Source organism: Canis lupus, chromosome 36 (genome assembly GCF_003254725.2).
Source record: "Canis lupus dingo isolate Sandy chromosome 36, ASM325472v2, whole genome shotgun sequence".
Classification (NCBI taxonomy): Eukaryota; Metazoa; Chordata; class Mammalia; order Carnivora; family Canidae; genus Canis; species Canis lupus.
This window is the reverse complement of record NC_064278.1, coordinates 12,731,195-12,752,999: the sequence shown is the minus strand read 5'-3', so window position 1 is coordinate 12,752,999 and position 21,805 is coordinate 12,731,195. Positions and strand designations below refer to the sequence as shown.

Sequence of the window (21,805 nt, the reverse complement as noted above, 5' to 3'; positions counted from 1 at the left end):
CTAGATGCTCCAGACATCCTCCCATGTCTCTTTACAGGAATCACCATATTTGATCTAGTTTTATAATTATGTATGTGTATTTCCCAACAGCTAACTGTTATGCTTCTGAGGGCCGGGCTACTTTTATTGCGTACCCTTAGTAGAACCCCCACCGACCAGACACCTCTACACATGCACACACACATATACATATACACACACTCCTAGCCCATTCTCAATAGTATCTATTTGTCTTTTGACAAAGCTTCCTGAGAAATTTTAGGTTAAAAATTTTCAGATGTATTATTTAGTTTGGAAAATTATAAAATATCAATTTCCATTATAAATTCATCAATAATATCAACACCATTTTTAGACTATTATATCCTCAGTAAGTTTTAGGACCTATAAATTAGAGTTTGAAATGTAAGCATGTGAGGACATACCAAAGAAAGTGTGACATTTGTATAGGCATGATTAGATGAGTAGATATCATTGGTTTCTTTATGTGCCAACAGCTTTCAAAATTCCACTGGGAACTTCAGGCACATCCACTCAGTGACATTTATGGCATGTGTTCTGATTGGTTGGTACCTAGGACTTACTAGCTGTTAAGTATTTTGAACACTAAAAAAAAAAAAAAATAAAAAAAAATAAAAAAAAAAATAAGTATTTTGAACACTGCCACATATATATTGACTCTTGCTTCAGTGTCAAGTCACAGTGTCTCTTTTCCCACTCTGATGGCTGAGTGTATTACTGAGCAATACAGAGAAGAGACTAAGACTTAGTTTTCTCTGGAGGGCTAACTGAGTTAAAGCAGCTTACAGTGACTCCAACACCAAGGAAATTCATGAAAAGAACTCTCAGTTGAACAAATAGAACACGGAAAAGTATATGCTTGTAGAGAAGCTGAGCTTTGTGTAGTTCTGAGAAAATCAAAGTGGTGAGAATATGTTTGTTTGGGGGCTGTTACATTCTTCCATATATTTGACTGTCATTGTTTCAAGAATGTAGTTCCGAAATTTGTAAAATTTCTTTTGAAACACTGTATAAAAGTGAAAATGACATTTAATAATATAGAAGCCCTCCTTGAAATGTTACATTTATACCATTTTTATAAGGATACAGAAATGCACTCATAAACCTCCTTGGAATTTGCATTCTTCTTTAAATGGAGGGTTTTCAACAGAGAAACATGTAGAGAGTTTAAAAATATGTCTTTTTGACATTATCCCAAGAATTTTTTGAAATATTTATTTCTTTCACAGAATAAACAACATATTTCTTTTTCTTTTGAAGGCATTGGAGATGTGTATAGTTTTATTCTAAAGTCATTATTAGAAAAAATCCTTAATACTTAAGAAATTATAAAGAAATGTGGAACACAATGTGGTAGTACAGTTTGTGTTAACTGACTGAACCACAGTGTGTCCCAGAGGTTTGGTCAAACATTATTGTGGTGTGTCCGTGAAGGTATTTTTGGAGGAAAATAGCATTTTAACCTGTAGACTGGATAAAGCAGATTGCCTCCCTAAAGTGAGAGGCCCTCTTCCAATCAGCTGAAGGTCTGAATAGATAAAAAAGGCCAACCCTCTCTCATCCCTCCCGGATGGCTTGAGCTGGGACACTGATCTTTTCCTGCTTTTGGATTATAATAATAAATTAGTTATCCTCTCATAGTGTGTTTTTCAGTAAATAAAATATTAAAAGTATTAAATTTTAGATTCATCCCTTTTTCCTCACCTGATTCAAGTGATAATAATCTAATCACTGGCATTCTCCACAAAAATTTATACCCACTTCGGAAACACTTCGGAAACACGATGATTTAAAAACCATCTAATATATTTCATATTTCATAATGAGAAATTCTTTGAATTATAAATTATTCCTTCCCATGACTAACTGCTGTTTTGTAAGGTTATAAAGATTAAAAACAGACCACATCAAATATAATTTGAAACTCCATTCTTCAATAAAACTTGAGTCTCAAGAAATCTTGAGACCTCATGGTCTTTGAATTTATATTTTGAAAGTAATTTTGATTTTCATATTGATTACTTATTTTTGTAATATAGATTTCAGAATCATACATATATCAACAACTTTTACCAGGCTTTTGTGATATAGTAGGAGATTAAATGGTAAAAATATTTTCCTTCATTGAATTTTGTTTTTGTTCTCAGGAGGAGTGGAGAATGCAAACAAGAACAAAAAGAAATTAATATATTAGAAAGACACATGCTCTGGGGAAAAATCAAAAAAGAGGAGAGGGAGAAGGGAAGTGGGACGGAGAAGGGTATGAGACAGCAAGTTTAAATAGTCCGAGAAACCTCACTGAAAAAGTGACATTAAAGCAGACCTGAAGGAAATAAGGGAGTGATGCATGTAACATGCATGAATAGTCCGTGGGAAAGCACTGCAGGCAAAAAGCCAGCAGGTACAAAATGCCTAAGATAGATCTGGTGATTTCAGAACACTGAGGAGGCCAATGTAGCTGGAGTGGAGTGACCAAGGTGGAGAGGAAGAGAATATGAAACCAGAGAGATGGGACCTTGCAGACCATTCTATGGTCTTAGCTTTTACCCCAAAGTGCTTTGCACAGAGGATTTACATTTCATTATTTCAATGATAGTTAACAGGATTGCTCTATTATAGTGGAGAGAATAAACTTTAAGGGGTAATATGGAAGAAAGCAAGGAGACCAGTAAATGAACGATTGCAGTAATTCACATGAGAGAGGATGCTATTCCATGCTGGTGCCTGATTGTTGCAGGTGTTGACATACTTGGCTTTTCATACTATGGCATCAGGATCAGTACTTTTCTTTGGCAAATTCTTGGAGATTTATTTCTATATGTGCAAAATGAATGCAGTTTTTGTTTTGACATATTTTTAAGACAGTTATTTTATTTTTTATAAAGATTTTATTTATTTATTTATTTATTTATTTATTTATTAATGAGAGACACACACAGAGAGAGAAGAGGCAGAGACACAGGCAGAGGGAGAAGCATGCTCCCTGCAGGGAGCCTGACATGGGACTCGATCCCAGGACTCCAGGATTGGGCCCTGGGCTGAAGGCGGTGCTAAACTGCTGAGCCACCCGGGCTGCCCAAGACAGTTGTTTTAAAAAGAAATCACAAGCAATCATGGCTGTGAGTACTGAATTCCTAAAGAATACTAAAGAATAAAGCCATTTATATACAAAAAGATGTACTTTTGGGGATGCACTTAGGTGACAAATATTTTCATGTGGATGGGAGCAAAACACTAATTAGGGTAGGAGTAATGTTATTATAATAACATTTTAATTTGAATTATACTACAGTTTGTTATTTTTCTTTGTCTTCATTCTTTATGAAAAACTTTTAATTTTTTACTGCCTCTTAAAAATATATATAGGATCAAAACAGTCTACAATGAATAACACTGAGTTGGTGTGCTTTTGGCTGTTTTATCACGTATCTGAAAGTTTTGTTTTTTCCCCTCACAGAAATTGTGTGAGAGGGGGAGATGTCTTTGCCATCATCCTGCTTGTCTTAAAACCCACCCTTGACACTAAATTATCTTATAGTGTAGCTTCATGTTGCAATTTTGAATCTATAAGCTGAAAGCATCAGCTTTTCTGGTTTTATTTAATTCCTGGCTAGTTCAACCTTTGGTTTTACATTTGATCATTATAATTATATGGGTGTGAACCAATTCTGGAAATATCAGACCTTATCCTTCCAGGGTATCTCTAGCTTAAAAAAAGAGCACTGTAGAGCAATGGTTCTCAGCCAGGTCAATTCTGTGCCCCAGGGGTCCTTTGGCAATGTCAGGAGATATTTTTGATTGTTACTTTTGTAGAGAAGGTACTTCTAGCACCTAGTGGCTAAGAGTTCTGCTGAACATCTTACAGATCACTGGATAGCTCTTGTTGACATAGTCCCAAATGTCAGCAGCAGTGAGAAGGCTTGCTGGAGAAGAACAACTTAGAACCACTTGATCAAGGGGTGGATGGCATTCCAAGCAGACAAAACTCTCCGTTGGTTTGAAGAAATCAGACTGTACAACTTGGTCCTCCTGAGGCTAGAGAGAGTTAATGCGCCTCCACAAGAGGCTTTTCCATAGAGTAACTCAAGCAGCAGTTCAGCACCTGCCACAGTATATTATAGAGATTGTTTTGGGTTTAATGAAACACAAAGAGCTATAAAAGCATCTTCAATAAAATACCAGTGAGATTTTGCACATTGTAATTGAGGGATAAGAGGGTGACAACATTGCTTCCCTGACTTAAAGGAATATTTTCCCACTTTTTCAATTAATTTCTTTAGTAGCCTCAGTGATGATGGTAAATGTCCATTCTGCATTGAGAATTTAAGCTCCATTGCATGATGAAGAAAATCCAGAGATTACAGCCTACCCTCCATTCTTTTCCTTCCAGTTGATCAAACACACATCTGAAGGCTACAAATTGCATTAGCAGTGACAAACCATCAGGAACAATTCTTCAAAGGCTATTTATCAAATCTGTAAATGAATGGAGCAATCTAGGAAATTCTCCCTCATTATGTTATTTCATCAATGTTAGGTGTACATATTTTCACTTTTTAACCTTCCTGAAACAAAGTTTACCTGACGGTGCGAAGCGTTATGCAGTCACTGACTGTCAGCCAGGTAGCAGTCATGCATCAGTTATGTAAAAATCTTCTGGTAAGATAATGTCATCATCCGTGTATCCTTTATGTAATAAAATAAGGCTGAGTCTGCTAACAGAGGCATAGCCCACACCTTCTGGCCACAGGGAAAGTCACATGCACAGTAAAAAAGAGGATCCAGACTCTCACAAACTGTATTTTGAAAGATTCTTCATAGCTATTAATTCACAGTACCTTTATGAATTATTCTAGAAATAGTATGCAAGCAATTAGAATATTGAAAGCACTCTGGCTTCTGAGACCAGAAAAGCCAAATCACACTAATAGAATCTATTCTCAAGATACCTTTGGAATTGTAAAGAACGGCAAGTTTGTTCCTTCTACTGAATCTCACTTGAATGTATCTGAACTGTGTTAACATTGTTCTCTGACCTACTGGAGACAGGCCAGGTACCCTCCATGGTACCTACCATTACTCCCATAAAGTAGAGTACCACACAAGTAAGAGAGAAAACAAAACAACAATTAGACGCAGTTTCCTATAATAACTTCCAGGGTTTGCATCAAGAAGAGAAAGGTCTAAATGCTCAAGTAACAAAATCCACTTCTCAAACAAGCTGCATCAACTTCAAATTTCCCTGTGGAAGAGCACTGCTATGTTTATGAAATGTCACTTGTCTTACAAATAAGAGGAGCTTCTACCTGGAGATGGGCCAATGATATGGAGGACAGTGGTATGCCAAGGGCTTTTTCCAAAAAACAACTTTCTTGGGAAAGACCAGACTCAGAGCAAGATAGACTTTCTGAAACTGGGATAAAAATTAGAATTGGGTACCTCTCACTTCTGGAATTGAGAAACCATCACTATTAGTCATTATTCAAAAGGAAGAGCAGCTGAGACTATGGTTCCAGGGTAGGACTGAATGTTTTCGTCCACTGTAGGAAGAAGGGAGGAGGTCATCTCTCTCTAAAGTGCCCAAAGACTTAGCTGAGGGTTATCAGCTCACTCATGTCTCCCTGTAAAAAAGCCCTTACATACACAATCTACATCAGACTATAGAAGTATTTGTCACCTGGAGTGGTTATAATGTTCTCTGCAGAAACGATCCTCTGCCTTTACCGTAGTCAGGAAGGAAAGCAAGAAGACGTAATTCTGGAACAAGTGCACTTTCCAGTATTTGCATCTGGCCCTACAACCCACTGAAAACATTATTTTGCTTTACATTCCTCCCCTTAGCCCCCTTGCACAATTGTGCAAATGTCTAAGGAACCAAGGTCTTCTAGACAGTGCTTAAGAAATAAGAAGTAAAATAAATGTTTCACAATTGGTACAAGAAAATTTCTAATATGCATAGTGTCAATTTTTAAAGTTTCCTATATGGTTTATTTTGATAAAATTTCAATAGTTTTATCTAGTGTGATTTCAGTATTGAAATTTTTGTCTGACTCGTCACTTGCCAAAAGGGTTCTATTTACTTATCCATATTGAACTACCCTGTAGTACTTGCATTGCAACTTTGAGCCAAAGAACAACTGTTGACAATGGCCAAAAATTAAAATATTAAAAGAATAAATTATAAACAAAAAAGCACACAGAACTAGCCTAGGATACTTTTCTAATTAAAATTCTTATACCAGTTCCACAATATCAACCATTTAGATACACCTCTTGTCCCCATATCTGATTGGTTCTTTTGTTCTTCTAGATTGCAATCAAGTTCTAAATCATAGAATTATAGATTTTTCAAATTGCTTAGCAAGCAATTGAATAGTAGTGATAAAAATGAAATAAAATAAGAAAAGTGACAAGTGAGTCTTATATCTACAACTCTGGGAGAAAATTTGCGAAGTTTAAAAAGTGAGTTGGAATTTGTTGCTCCTTAGCAACATTTTCCCAATATTATCATATATTCATAGAGTGGGTGGCCTTCCAGGATCATCTAGTTCAAACTTCCACCAGATACAGGAATCTACGTAGCATCCAGTAACAGCAGCCATTCAGATTTTATTTAAATACCTCAAGTGTCTATACCTCTCTGTGGTAACTTTGCTTCATATTTCACAGAAGCAAATAGCAGGCAGGAATGCCTTAACTTGAGAAGAGGAAATATAGTAGCCTATTCATACACTTAGCCAGTGATGTGCGGGTAAATGTTTAGCAAATGTTAGCCCATGAAAAATAAAACCCTTGATTTGTACCATGCACTGATTCTTCTCATATAAATACTAATGTCAGGTCCTGTGACAGTGGAGTTGCAAAGAGATGTGCATGATCTATTCTCCTTTCCTTTGTAACTTTGATGAGATTTTTGTGTAAAAGGCCAATCCCTCGACTTCAGTTCTATATCCAATTCTGTCTTACTTTCTCAAAACTTCATTTACAGCTAAACTTCTTTTCTCCTAAATCATCAATTTATTCATTCCTGGAGGAAAGTTACTATTAGCATCTAACATGGTGTGCATGATCAGAGCACTCTTTTTTTTTTTTAATTCAATAGCACTTATTACTATTTGCTAGCTTTCCTTATATATTGTAAATTTTTAATTTTATTTATATTCTATCTCCCTCAATTGGAATGGAAGCCTTACAAGTTCAGGGTCTTTTTTTTTTTTTTTTTTTTTTAAACTCTTGTCCACAAGCTTATCTCCAGAGCCTTAAATAGTTCTAGGCACATCATACAAATTCAACAAATAGTTACCAGTTTCTGGGAACAACACGAAACTTCACCGTATAGCTTTTGGGTTTTTGATAGCACTTACTGTTAGAAATTTCCTCTTTACATTGGTGGGGATGAGCTGTCTCCTAATTCTACCTGGCGATCCCAGATGTGCACTGATTTATATTAAGACAAGAGAATCAAGTTTGTGTGCAGGTGAAGGATAGTGTATACATGGATCATCAATATACTTTAATCAATTACTTGAGGAAATTATATCAGCTTGAAAGTAATAAAATACATGCTTACTTATTCCTACATGGTCATATAAAGTATACCACATTAATTGAAATTGCTGTTTATTGGTAAACCTCCTGACCACCAAGGTTAAGGAACGGTTCAAAAACCTTGATAGTGTTCCTTGGTTATAACTCTTGATAAGTGAATTATAAGATATTTGTCCAAATTTAATGTATATTTTCACACTGCAGGTAATATTTAAATGATAAAAATTTTATATAAATTCTAAGCAGATGGACTTTCTTAAACATTTTCGTAGCAGATGACTACATAACTCATCAAGATGAACTCTGCTCCCTTCTTGCCGTGGGCACATGCTGGTTTGCATCTTTCAGCATTGATATTTGGCTCTCAGGCTGTTGGGCAGGCTTCCCCACCCTAGTCCACTCCTTACATATTAGTGACCTTCACGGTTTCTTCCCTGGGCTCTCTCTTCTTTCTCTCTGCACACTCTTCCCTGTTGATCTCAGCCAGTCCTGAGATTTCAAAGATCAAAGCTGACAATTTCCCAGATTACTCTCCAGCCCAATGTCTGTCTTGAGCTTTGAAATATGCAGACTCCATTGTCCCACCCATCTTCATTTGAATATCCCAAACAGGTACCCAGCTGAACTACCTTCCTCCAATTATCCGTAAGCATGCTTCTATCTGCCAACTTTTCTCAAAGAATGAAACCACCCTCTATCCAGCTAAAAATAATTTTCTCCCATAACATAGACCTTTATCAGTACTCATTCTGAGTTACCTCTTAACTCATGAGAGGGTTAGCTCCATCCTCTTCACTGTGGAATCTCCACCACGCAGCTCTGTACCTAACCAAATACAGGTTCTCAGTAAGCATTTATTAAAGTCTATTTTTCTCTAGGATATTAGAGAAAAGATCTATGGACATTTGGGCTTCCATCCTTCTCTAAAATCCAGACACTATATTTATTAAAGAAGTGCCAGTTTTGAGTATTTATTAAGTGAATGTGGTCAAATTCTGTATAGATTATACACTATAATCAGTTTTCCCTTTGCTGCACCAACAATAAGCTTTAGGATGGCTAATCCAGTATAAGTCACAACTTTCAAATATGCCAGTTCAATGCCTGAATGCCTTGTCATTATTCTCATTTTTGATGCCTTTTTCTTTCCAATTACATGCTTGAAGCAGAACACATGAAGTACAATTCTTTTTCCTTAATATCATAGTGGTTTAAATTTAGACTCCTTAGAATTTTAAGGGGGAATGCATATAGAAGAGGATTGAAAAGTTGTTAATACTTCACAAGAAAATTCAACTCTTCTAAGTGCAATTCTAAAAGAAAATAAAACCAGACCCTGAAAATTTCTCTATTCAACAATGTGCTTTATACTTATATTTGTTGTGGTTACTTCTGCTCTTTGTCATAAGGTCTCCATGGATCCACTGTGTAATTAGAACTAAGGGCTGAACCATGGGCAAGACTTTTGAGTGATTAACTTCTCAAATTCAAACTGGGCTTCACTGTAACCTGGAGACGAAACCATTTGAAAGGAGAAATTATGGGGAGGAGGAAGAGTGGTAAGTGTTTGTCAGTCTGAAGATCTTTATTGTTTTAGAAAATCTAACTTTCTTCCCTCACATAAATCTAGAGGGGATGAGAATAGAGGACAACTGCAGGATTATCTAAGTCCACTAGAATGTCATTATGATATCTAAACTGACAGTGAAACTCACCGTCTGTGCTATCAGGGGGACAGGAGCTCCAGAATGGCTGCCCCAATGTAGGGAATCTTTCTAAAATGAGTAATATATTTATATGAATGAAAATGTTAATGGTGTGTGAGCATTTTCATTACTTTGCTGACATTTGATCAGATATTTAGAAGTCTTTTGAAGTGACTAACTCACAAACCTACATTGTCAATTTTCACAAGTAGTAGACAATATAAAATCAGTCTTAATAACAGCTTTGACAGGATTTAATAAAGCAAAGAAAACTTGTAATTTGCACAGGCTAATTTACACATATGTATAACTGAGAAATGATTTTGGAAGATGTTAGCTTCCCATCTGTACCACGCAGAGAAAAAAAATGAAAAAAAAGATTTACCAACTGTCAATAAACAATTTTAAATGCATTCTCATGTTCCCATCCCAAAATAAAAATTTCAGTGCCCAAAATATATTTTCTGAGCTCCCTTGCTAAGGTGGCATTTTATTTCCATGTGATTTTGTAATTTCTATACATGTGTCATAATATGTTGATTTTCAGGACCTCAATTATTATTTTTTAAGACTGAATAATCAAATTCAGTCAGGGGAGCTTGTGGTTGAGAAATAAGACAGTGATTTGGCCAGGTCAAATGCATGTGATATTTCTTCAGCTCTCCTTTTCTTCTGAATTTTTGAAATCTCACCTTCTTCCGTTGAGTTTATAATTTCTACATCCCTGAGTTATATTATGAAATCACAATGCACACTAACCTGCCTTAGGCTTGAATGTTGAAATTTCTAGATTACAGAGCTAAATATTCTTTGTTAGTCTTCTTGCTTGCTTTAGACTCTAACTTAAAAATATGTGTAGTCAATCACTTGGTAGCATTCACATAGGATTTGTGTATCTCATTGAGTATGGTAAGGTTTTTTAGGATTATGTAAATTTGAATAAGGTATTAGCATAAATTTTGGGGCAAGAAATATAGTTCCAGATATATATGTCAGAATATTGTTTCCAAGAAAAGGAACCAAGTTCCTTTGTCCTCCTTTGTTCATGGCATTTGTTCACCATTCTACTATAGAGGCCTTCTCTATCTTCCCCAGGCAATTAGAGGCACTAATTACTGATCTAGTGGGGTAGTTACTTCGGGTTGAAGGAATATGAAAGATGTCATTATAAGACCTGAGAGTGAAAAAATAACAAAGTAGTAAACTAAAAAAGAAAAAAAAAAAGTTGGTCCAAGTAGAAGAGAGAAAATTCTGATGTAGACTTGCAGAGTAAATTTTTAGCTGCCACTTCATTCCTGGACTGGGAGAGGTGGGACATAGAAAGACTAGCAAAGATTTCATAGGATCAGACCTCAGAGTTCAGCTTGAACAGCCTGCCAACAGAGCAAAAGCTGGTAATAAGGAGATAGACAGTTTGTTCTCAGTTCTATCTGACGAAGTTAATACAGCTAGTATTGTTATCAATTATTTCTTTTTTTTTTTTTTTTTAAAAACTCTTTTTTTTTATATTTTTTATTTATTTATGATAGTCATACAGAGAGAGAGAGAGGCAGAGACACAGGCAGAGGGAGAAGCAGGCTCCATGCACCGGGAGCCCGATGTGGGATTCGATCCCGGGTCTCCAGGATCGCGCCCTGGGCCAAGGGCAGGCGCCAAACCGCTGCGCCACCCAGGGATCCCCAATTATTTCTTAAATGCCATGTAGTCTACATGACTTATGAGTATTAATTCATTTAATCCTCACAAGAATCCTATAATAAGTACTATTATTAATTCCATTTTATGAAAAGGGAGGTGGAGGCACAAAAAGTGAAATGTCCAAGATCACACAAGCAGTAAGTGCTGAAACCAGGATGACAACCAGCCAACCTAACTCCAGAGACCATATTCTTGATTACCACTTACTGCCCATCCAAGTAATCACCCAGCAGAAGTGCTACCCAAGAACTTGCCCACCAACCCCACAGACAAATGAGAAAGTGTTAAGTTGTATCTACCATCTGTAGATAATAGCTCCCATTTCAGTGGCCCAGAATAACCATTCATAAGCCTCCAAGAATGCATGGTGGGGAACTTGGATAGCTGGGGGGTGGGGGGGTTCGGGGTGGTGATCAACTGGGCAAGGAGCCACTAGATGGAGCCAGTGGAGGAACTCCCACAAGGACACAGAAGTGCAGCACACACATTTTGATTATGCAAATAGTTTTGATACTTTGATTCATGTAGTTTCAAGGACATTCAAGAATAGACCCCCAACACTGCATGTAAGCTCTGGGCAGCTACCGGGGACACCTATTAGGCTGAGCCTGTCGTGTCTCCCGTGAATCACCTGGTAGAGCACGTGAGACACTGGGGAGGGAAGCTGAGCCTGCTGACTTCTAAAGCCTTTGTATTTCAGAAGCTTGATAATTCTGTAATTCCAGAGAGATATTGCTGTTCTTTCTGTAGTTTCTATCTTTTAATGTTGGCAGCTCAAACAGGTTCTGGGATGCTGAAGTAAAGCTACTTATTAAAAAATAATTAACAGTGAGATCACCACGAGCGAGGCTGGGTTTTAACAAAAGAGCTCATGGAATTTTCAGAGTTTTAAAATTGCTATATGGGAGCCTGAAGACTAAAATTAGCAACAATGAATAGAAAATGAGGCACAATGGTTAATGTCCACATTGGCCACAACTGAGTAACTGTCTGCTGTTTTGAATCCTAATCTGTTTAGACATACTCATATCAAATACTTTTCAGGACATAAATATATACATAGTCACAGGGATTAAATGACTACATTTTATTTTTGAAGCATAGTAGTCTTCTTCATATGCATTTACTATTATCACCGCTTAATAATACATATAAACATTTTTTAAAGTCCCATTTACAGGCATTCTCTTCAATAAATAGAAAAGGTAGTCTCGACAAAGCCTTAGCATGTACGGACACCCAGCTATTAATGAACATGGTGAGGTTTGCCATTTTCTACACACAGACACATACACAGGCATGTACATAGATACACATGTTCAGACACAGATACACACATAAACTACTTCGCATTTTTATGATCTGACTGTTCAAGTGAAAAATGTATGGAAATATGGCACAAAGTGATGGAAGAGAGGCATACGTAGTATTAAATTTCATCAAGTACCTACTATGCGTAAGAAGTATGACATCCCTGGGGACAAAGATGAATGAGATGCGGGACTGATTCCCAAGAGCTTCTAGTATGGAGGGGGCAGAGGTAGGAGATGTGAAGGAGACGGATAAATACAACCAATACGTGATAAGGGCATCATCAGGTATATTGCATTTAGGCACAAATAAGCCACTTAAAAGGCCTCTGTCATGAAGGCATCCGCATCCAACATGAGACTTTTAACAGCAAAAGACCTGTTGGAACTTAACAAGGAGTACCAAGGGATTCATTTGTGATGACTGAATACATGCTTCAAAATAAAAGTAGCTGCCACTTATTGAATGCCTACTTGATATTCATTTTCTCTAATTCTCACAATCTTGGAAGCTTGTTTTACAGGCAAAAATCTAAGCGTCAGAGGGGTTCAGTGACTTACACAATGTCACAGCAGGAGAGTGGCAAAGCTGGAATTCAACGCTAGGTCTAGCCACAATTTCACACCACTAAAGCAAGAACAAGCTTGTCCAGCCTTGGCTCTGCTCATGTTCTTTTCTGTAGCCAGGGCCACTCTTTTCCCAGGGTGTCTGTTCTGAGACCAGCTGCTTCCTCATTTCTGCATTTTGAGCTGTTGGTAGATTATCTTACACTTGGCTGTGGAGATTGTGTTGGGTAAAGACTGCATCAATGGCTTTACGGTTTTGCTTCTCCCCCAATATGCTCAGCAAAGTGTTGGCTTCCTACTTTCCTTGTTAACCCCTGGTGTGGCTCTTGTTGGTCTGGTTGATTCTGCAGCCTTCTGTCTATTGTGAGCATTCGGCATTCTCTGCTGGATCAGTGGTATTGGGCAGGCTGGGGCAAAGGGAAGGGATTTATTCTAGTCCCTTTGGCAAGAAGAATTGCTTCTTTGTTGAGGTTAGAGTTGCAAACAGATGCCCCTTTGTACAGTGTCATGATACTTCCTGGGTAACACTATTAAATGTTTCCTGGGCAGCAGAAGCTCTGGGGTCACTGCTGAATTACCATTTAACTTCCAGTGGTATGTGAGCCTCCAACTGTTTTGTTCAACTGCACTACTGCACTCTGCTCATGATAACAGTAGGATTCTCATGAACTGGATCTTTGACAAAAGGAATCATGACCTGAATCTTTGACAAAACAAGCCTGCTTTGTTCAAACTATGTACTTGAAGTACCACATAATATATGCATCATACATAGTAGGTGTTCAATAAATGCTTATTGAGTAATGAAGTTCGAGAAGCAGCTGGTGTTTGTGTTTGTGTATGTGTGTGTGTTTCAGGAGTGTTCCTCTTTCCCCTGGAAAAGCATAATAATAATCTATGCTGACTACCTAGACTAAGATAATTTAGGTGATCAGATTATAAGAGGTAATAGTTATATAGAGAAAGCAATAAAGATATCGGTTATATCCGAAGATATTTTGGGGTATGGGTAATACTATCCTAACTAAACATTGCCTCCTATCAGAGTGACTAATAATCACCAATAAAATGGCTATTTTATTCTTTCTTTCTCTCTTACACACACACACACACACACATCCTCTCAGCTATGTGAAAACATATAGAAAGCTGATACACAATTTCCAGGAGAAGCAACATGACAAGAGGATGGGAAAAACTGCATTTTGAGTTCCCTAGCAAAAGTTCACTGGATAAAGTGTTGAGTATTCTCCTCACTTAGAGCCTCAGGGCAATTTACCTTTCTAGAAAAAAACAAATCTAGAAAGGCTTTGAGAGGTCAAAGTTAACATGTTTTCCTTAGAAATTTTGTTTCAAAACATAGGAACATATAATGAAGGGCAATCTATTACATGGAAGGTGGAGACGTTTTCTTGTCTCATTTAGTTAGTTTTGGTGAGGAAGCTGGCTTAACACTAGTTACCACATTTCCATTTGGATTTACTTTCAAAAGGGGAATATTTTTCGTCTCGCTTTCAGCTTTATTTAACCTCTGAAAATGGAAGGAAAAATAAAAGGTGATTAAAAAAGGTAAGAGACCCAAGAAACATGGAAACTACCAAATTGGCTTAAGGAGAAATAAAAAATCTTAACAGACCTATAACAAATACAGAGATTGAATCAGTAATCAAAAACTTCCCAAGAAAGAAAAGCCCAGGATCAGATGCCTTCACTGGTAAATACAAGGGGAATGTGTAAATTAGCATGGTTTAAAGATGAGGGAGATTATTTCATATGGTAAAGGATTTATATTGTCTTCTAAGGAATGGGTAGGCATTGGTTACAGATGAGATGGTTAGAGGTATTACTTACAAGTAAGGAGCTAAATGAATTGGACATAGCAGGGAGGACAGATGAGACAGTGACAACTTTGTTAAGTGTAATAGTTTATGTTGTACAGGGAAAGAAATTAAGACTGGGTATATAGCTTAGGACCAACAAATGAAGTTCTTAAACGATGATGTGAAGAGTTGGACTATTACTCTAGATAGGATCTATTAGAGGATTGTGAACAAAGCTATATTAGAAAAGCAGATTTTTAGAAGATAAACTTAATTGTATTCACAATGAATAGAAAACATGGGAGAGCATAACAGAGAGATGACTGGTTGGGAGGTCTTTTTTTTTTTAAGATTTTATTTATTTATTCATGAGAGACACACACAGAGAGAGGCAGAGACACAGGCAGAGGGAGAAGCCGACTCCATGTAAGGAGCTCGATGCAGGACTTGACCGGGGACTCCAGGATCACACCCTGGGGCAAAGGCAGGCGCTAAACTGCTGAGCTACCCAGGGATCCCCTGGTTGGAAGGTTTTGATGGTAATTCAGGCAAGATTATCATGGGGATAGGATGGTTGCACTGAGATTGAAAGAATGATTATATGGACATGGAAGCTTAGTGGCTAATAAGTATAAATGATGGATTCTAGCTGAAAAATTATTAGATGATTCCACAGTATATAACATGAAAAACTAGAAGGATGGTGTAAACACTGTCAAAAATGGAGTGATTTCGGGAAAAAGAACCAGATCTGGGACATGAACAATGAGTGCAACTGGACACTCAGAGTTTGAGATCCCAGGAGCATATCAGGGTGGAGATTTCCTGTAGGGCAAATATCCAGGACAAGATTTTAAGAGAGAATCCAGGCTTGCGAGTCATTGCTCGACCACTTCTAGTACTCTCCCCAAAGGTTTCAGAGAGCTGTAGATAAAGGACTTAAATGTATTTTAAGTCATTTAATAGAGGGACTTCTTTGCCTTCCCTGTTGTATTTTTGTGTTCCAACTAGAATGAAGACAAAGAGATGTGCGATGAGATGCTGAGGAGTGCACCCAGTGAGTAAGCTGCTGCTTCTCTTGAATGATCCTCTTTCTGGGCTTCCCTTCTTTTCTGTTCATGCTCAGCTCAGCTCAGTTCTAAGGACTTGGGGGAAGTCTTCTGTGTAAGATTGTGCTTGGTGCTGTGAGAAATATGACCATGTAGGAAATAAAAACTCAAATATATATAGTCTAGTTGAATTTTCAGGAAAATTTATGTGTAAATGTGTTTGTGATCCCCACTTGCCCCATTACTGAAGCTGTGTGGGGTGCCTTCATGTAGAACATTGCCACTTTCTCTCTGAGATGTACATTGAGTGTAGTTGAGAAGGTTCGTGTCCAATTGTAAGCTGGCTCATCTGGCAGAGGTCTTGAGAAAAATCTATTCTATTAAAGGCAGTTTTCAAAAAAAAAAAAAATAAAGGCAGTTTTCCATGACATAAGGACACTGAGTGTCAAAAGCAACACAATAAGATCAACTAAACTAAGACAAATGAGCTGTACACTTATGCTTTCAAAGAGATTTCTAGAAAATTTCTCAAGACCCAGTGGCACAATAGCTTCTACTGAGTGAATCAAGACCAAAAAAATCAAATTTTTATATTAAGCTCTTATCAATGATGAAAAAACACCCCATTCAAATCTGTTAATAAAATTCACCACCTTTTCACAATTCACTGTCAGAAAAGTGTTATATTTGGCTAACAAATGATCACTGACCAGTGTAATGTTATTCCTTCCTTTCCTTATCATTTTTATTTCTTTGTCTTCCTACAAGGCTGAGTGGGTCCTCACTCACCCTCAGTGAATGAATAGCTTCGAGAACTGTGCCAATTCAGATTTGTTTGTTGAATACATTTTTATAAGTATCTGATTTTCCACTGCTATGCTTATAGGTTTAATTGGATCATGTGTTGGTAGGGGACATTGAACTGGGAAACAAAGCAAAAAAAAAAAAAAAAACAAAACCCTAGAAAATAGGAACTCATGAAAAGGTAGCTTCAGTTGAGTCAGGAGCTATACTAGGGGGTTAGACAAACAGAAAGAGGTGGTCAGGGACAAGGAGCAGATGGAAGATAGTGTGTGGGGGGAAAAAGTAACAGTAAAATAGTTCTTTCTTGGTCCCCCCACCCTGGGGAAGAGCTCCTCTTTCAGAGCAAGAAAACTTAGATTCAGGCAAATGTGGCAGATACCTCAGATTCTGCTCATGAGAGACCAAAGAGTCTAAAGCAAGGATGCCTTCTGTTCTTTACCCAACCTGCCTGGTCCACTTAGAACTCCTTACTCCTTGCAGCCCTATGGTAACTCTTCTTGAGGTTGTAGTAGCTTCTCACAATATAACCTTTGAAATTTCATGCACTCTTTGTACCAAACCGTATCTTTTCATCAAGTCTCAGGTGACTTTCTGTAATAGGAAGAAGTCAAAAGAGATCATCTCTAAGCTTTCTTCCAACTTTAACATTCCGTGATTTCAGAGAAGAAACAGAAAACTCTTTGCTATGAAAGGAATCCAGGCAGATATAATTTACTCACAAGTCATTTCTGCATTTTCATTGATAGTTTTTGAAGCCATTCTCCTGACGGTAAATCACACAGATATTTCACAACTGCTATAAGCCCCCAATTATGAATTTTTGCTGGTAGTGGCCAAGAGTAGAACAAGTACAAACACTGCTAAAACCACTGAAGCATTATGAAACTTGTTGACAACTTAGTTCTCAGTGTAGCAGTGCCTGCTGTTGCTGATAATGTCCGCAGCATTCCCCTTCTGAGCTCATAATTTGATAGTTAAATACTATATCTTGTCTACATCACCCTGCTTCTCCAAAAAGCTGTTAGTGATTTTTTAGAGAAGAATGTATACAAAACATTGCTAAGAATTTTAAACATTATGTTTCATTATGGTAATTTCTTTCTTCCTTTTTCTTTTTTCCCTTCCCTTCCCTTTCTCCTTCCTTCCTTCCTTCCTTCCTTCCTTCCTTCCTTCCTTCCTTCCTTCCTTCCTTCCTTCCTTCCTTCCTTCCTTCTTAGTACTGCTAGAAAAGATCTAGAAGAACCACGAAAAGATAAATCAGGGAGATGAGCATTCAGCGGTCCTTTCTGCAGGCAGCCTTTGCTAAACAGCAATGGATGGCTGAGTCCAATTCAAGTCAGCCTCTTAAACCTTACTTGCTTCAATAGGAGTTTGCTTAACGATAATAAGAAGAGTGGATTATAACAGAAGATAAAGAAAGCCATTGGCCTGGTGCTCTCTGTCATTCTGTACTCAGAATAAATGGGAAACATATTGGAAAATATTCTGAAAGGGAAGTTTCGAACTTTCTTCAGCAAATACTGAGTTGCAATTAAGCACTTTAGGTGAACGTGGCTCTGAGTCTGAACATTGCTAAATCTTAGATAACAAAATCAATATGGTAAATTCTAGAAAGAAGGCTCCTGTGTGGAAGTGCAAGAGCAAATCTATTAGGAGTATATTAGTCAGAATAAAAGCCAGTGAAATGTTTTTTAAGATCAGCTCAATAGGTGATCCTCAAAGATTTCTTTTGGTTACTTGGGGTACAGGGTCTTCAGAGAATGATATAAGTCAAATTAATGGTGATACTCCTTTCAAGTCTAGAAAATAGTCTCTCCCTTTTATTTAACCAGATAAAAAAGGATTTTTGTTTTCTACCAAGAACTTGTTCTCTCATCTGAAACATGCAAATTAAACTCATTCATACACATTCTTATTTTAGATCTTTCTGACTTTTCACAGATTCACTCCAAAATTGCCATTCCAATGGCTGCCTATGGTGTCAAAACAAATAATCAACACAATAAAATATAATGTTAGTTAGATTCAAGGGGCTATAGTGTCACTCAATCTCATTTCCTGGACCAAATCTGAAGAGCCCCTGAGCTAAATGACCCAGACACTGTCCCCAGGTAGGAGGAGCAGGGGAGAGAAAATGGTAGCCATTTTTACATTGTTTTGTATGGTATTTATTGATTCAAGAAACAAATGCAAAATTCTGAATAAAATGACATCAAAACTTTAAAAAAATAAAAATAATTATTGCTAACAATTCTAAACACCACCTTCAGAACTGTGAACTCTGGACTCTGGTGGTTATTTTGTGCTCTTGTATCTTATTTTACACTTCAGTTTTAGGTTGTATTTTGTTCCTCTCTTCTCTTTTTCCCAGATAATCCTGCCCAATTTATAGTCATTGGCAGTGGGTATACATGAAAGAAAGATGAAGGTAATGACAAGACAATTCAAAACAACTGCTTCAGTCTTCTAATTTACTTTGCACCAAGAGCTATAACCAGAAATAACTTCCCCTGCCCCCCCCCGGCCCCGCTACTTTTATTCAACATAGTACTGGAAGTCCTAGCCACAGCACTCAGATAAGACAAAGAAATAAAAGGCATCCAGACTGGTAAGTAAGAAGTAAAACTTTCACTATCTGAAAATGACATAATACCCTACATAGATAACTTCTATGATAATACAGACCAGTCTACACATGGCACCTGAGGTTCGTAGTATGTAAATATGTTGCCAGTTATCCATACCTTATAAACTTGTAAGCAGATAAAGTTCATTTCATATGAACCTCATGAAAGGGAAAATGTGCTATATTTGGAAGAGTTAGGTATGAGTGGGGATCTCTTCCATTTAGCATAATGATGGTGGGGAACAGGCTTATGGCATATTTGTATAAGACATGAGTAATTTGAAAAAAAAAAAAGAAGACATGAGTAATTTGGCATTGTTGCTTTTTTCTTCCTTTCTCTTTTTCTGTCAACAGTTGCCTAGGTCAGCATTCCAAATTCAGGTTTCAGTATGATCACTCCAATTCTCCATTGGCAACTTTAATTTCATACTTTTTTCTTTCCTTGCCTCTATTATTTTACAAGAGAAGGGAGCATGACATTGCAAGTCATACCCATGCACCTCCCTGGCCAGCAAGGCCATAGATGGGTAATGTTATAAATCATGGATATCATGAATTTTGATCTAATCCCAATTATATTACATACCACTTATAAATGTGATTAATGGCAGCCAAAATAGAGATAATATACCAATAATATTTGAATCATCAACAAAGAGTTGCAGATAAGGCATGCCTCGGTGGCTTAGTGGTTGAGCATCTGCCTTTGACTCAGGGCGCGATCCTAGGTCCAGGGATTGAGTCCCGCATTGGGCTCCCCGTGGGGAACCTGCTTCTCCCTCTCCCTCTCCCTCTGTCTCTCTCTCTGTGTGTCTCTCATGAATAAATAAAAATCTTTAAAAAAAGTAGCAGATAATCTCTGAATTTCATAATCTTAATGTAGATAAATCATTTCCCTTAAATCTCAAAGATAGATTTAACGTACATTTGTTTCTATTTTCTTTGTAACTAAGAATTTTAGAAATGGTATATACACAAAACTTACTAGCTGAAGAATTATTTTCATATGACCTAATCCATTCCATGTTTTATAAGACGTATTTGAAATATACTGTAAGTAAATTGCAGCTCCAATCAAGTCTATAATGGAAGGGTTCTTATATCCTTAAGGGTTCTTATATCCTTATACATGACTATAGCCTTAGTCTTATGTGGAGAAATAACGCAGGATGAGCTCTTTGACAGCACTCATTTGATTATTCACTTTTCACATTAATAGCATTCATTAATTTATGTGTTTTCATACTGATTTATTGCATGCCTAATGTGAGTGAATGTTTTAGGTGCTGAACGTATCACAGGAGCAAAAAATATGAAGCCCCTCTTCCTGTGGAGCTTCTATTCTTGGGGAAAGTGACAGATAACAACCACCACCACAACTGCAGTGACAAACAGCTCAACAAATCAATATATAATAAATACAAAGACAAATAAAACAGGGAGAGCCAGTACAATGTGATGAGTGCCATTTCAGATCAGGTGTCAAGAACAGCAGACACTTGAAAGAAGGTCTCAGGAAGGACAAGTTTGAGAGTCACTGAAAGAAGGTTTATCTTTTGCTGAGCTATATTTACACCACACTAATCTAACAAGACAATCAGAAAATAATATTACATCAACCATGTAGTCTAATAAACATAATCCAGCAAGTGATTTGTCCTCTGAATTCTTCAATCTTTAAACCAGCTTTTTTATGGTACATGAATACAAAATAAGATATAGCCTTAGGGGGGATCCCTGGGTGGCTCAGTGGTTCAGTACCTGCCTTTGGCCCAGGGCGTGATCCTGGAGTCCCGGGATCGAGTCCCGTGTCGGGCTCCCGGCATGGAGTCTGCTTCTCCCTCTGCCTGTGTCTCTGCCTCTCTCTCTCTCTCTCTCTCATGAATAAATAAATAAAACCTTTAAAAAAATATAGCCTTAGATTCACTAGTTCTCAGGGCAAAATAAAATCCATAGGTGGAGTCTCTGATGGTGAATCACCTTTGGTGATTATCACTCTTTTTTAATTCTAGAATTCTGGCAGTAAGTGATAAATCCAGGTAGTAGTTGGAAGCAGTGATTGCTGCTGAATTCTGTCTCCCTGAGTCTGCAGTGAGTAAGTAGCTGTCACATACCAGCAGGGATGTCAGCAAACTAGATGGTGCTCACAGCAATCATTCAACCAATAGAGATGTATTGAATGATTTGAACTTAAAAAAAAAATAAATCATTCTGCTGCTTTATTGAGAATGGACCCTCCGGAGAAAGAGTCAAAATTGGAAAACAGAGGTGTGAAGGGAATCAGGAGTTCAAGTTGGAGATACCTGGTAGATATGTTGAGAGGACACTTGGATTGTGCATGCCTAGGGGTTAGGGACAAAGTCAGGGATGGTGATATGTCATAGTCAGGAGAGCAGAGAAGGCCTCTAAAACCATTGATTAGATATGATTACAATGGAGAGGGGTACACAGAAAAGAGAAGGAGGCCCAGTACCAAGCTCTAGAGCACTCCGATATTTGCAGATCTCACAAGGTCAAGGAACCAGCATAGAAAACCAAGGCTAGTCACAGTATAGGGAAACCAAGAGAATGTGATGTGAGGAAGGACAAACCAAAGGAAGAAAGTGTTTCAAAAAGAAGAGAATGCCTATTTGTGCTAAATACTGCTTCAAAAAAG

The 21,805-nt window shown here is 37.4% G+C and overlaps 1 protein-coding gene and 1 long non-coding RNA gene across 2 annotated transcripts in view; one reads left to right on the top strand and one right to left on the bottom strand.

Moving 5' to 3' along the window:
• The window catches only part of B3GALT1 (beta-1,3-galactosyltransferase 1), a 503,119-nt gene that overhangs the window by 180,367 nt on the left and 300,947 nt on the right, over nucleotides 1-21,805 (bottom strand). The gene's annotated exons all lie outside the window — the stretch shown is intronic.
• On the top strand, nucleotides 9,007-20,764 carry LOC118350600 (uncharacterized). The gene is made up of 4 exons (XR_004804680.2): nucleotides 9,007-9,128; nucleotides 15,682-15,731; nucleotides 18,895-19,131; nucleotides 20,433-20,764. It is a non-coding gene; the product is annotated as an uncharacterized LOC118350600 (long non-coding RNA).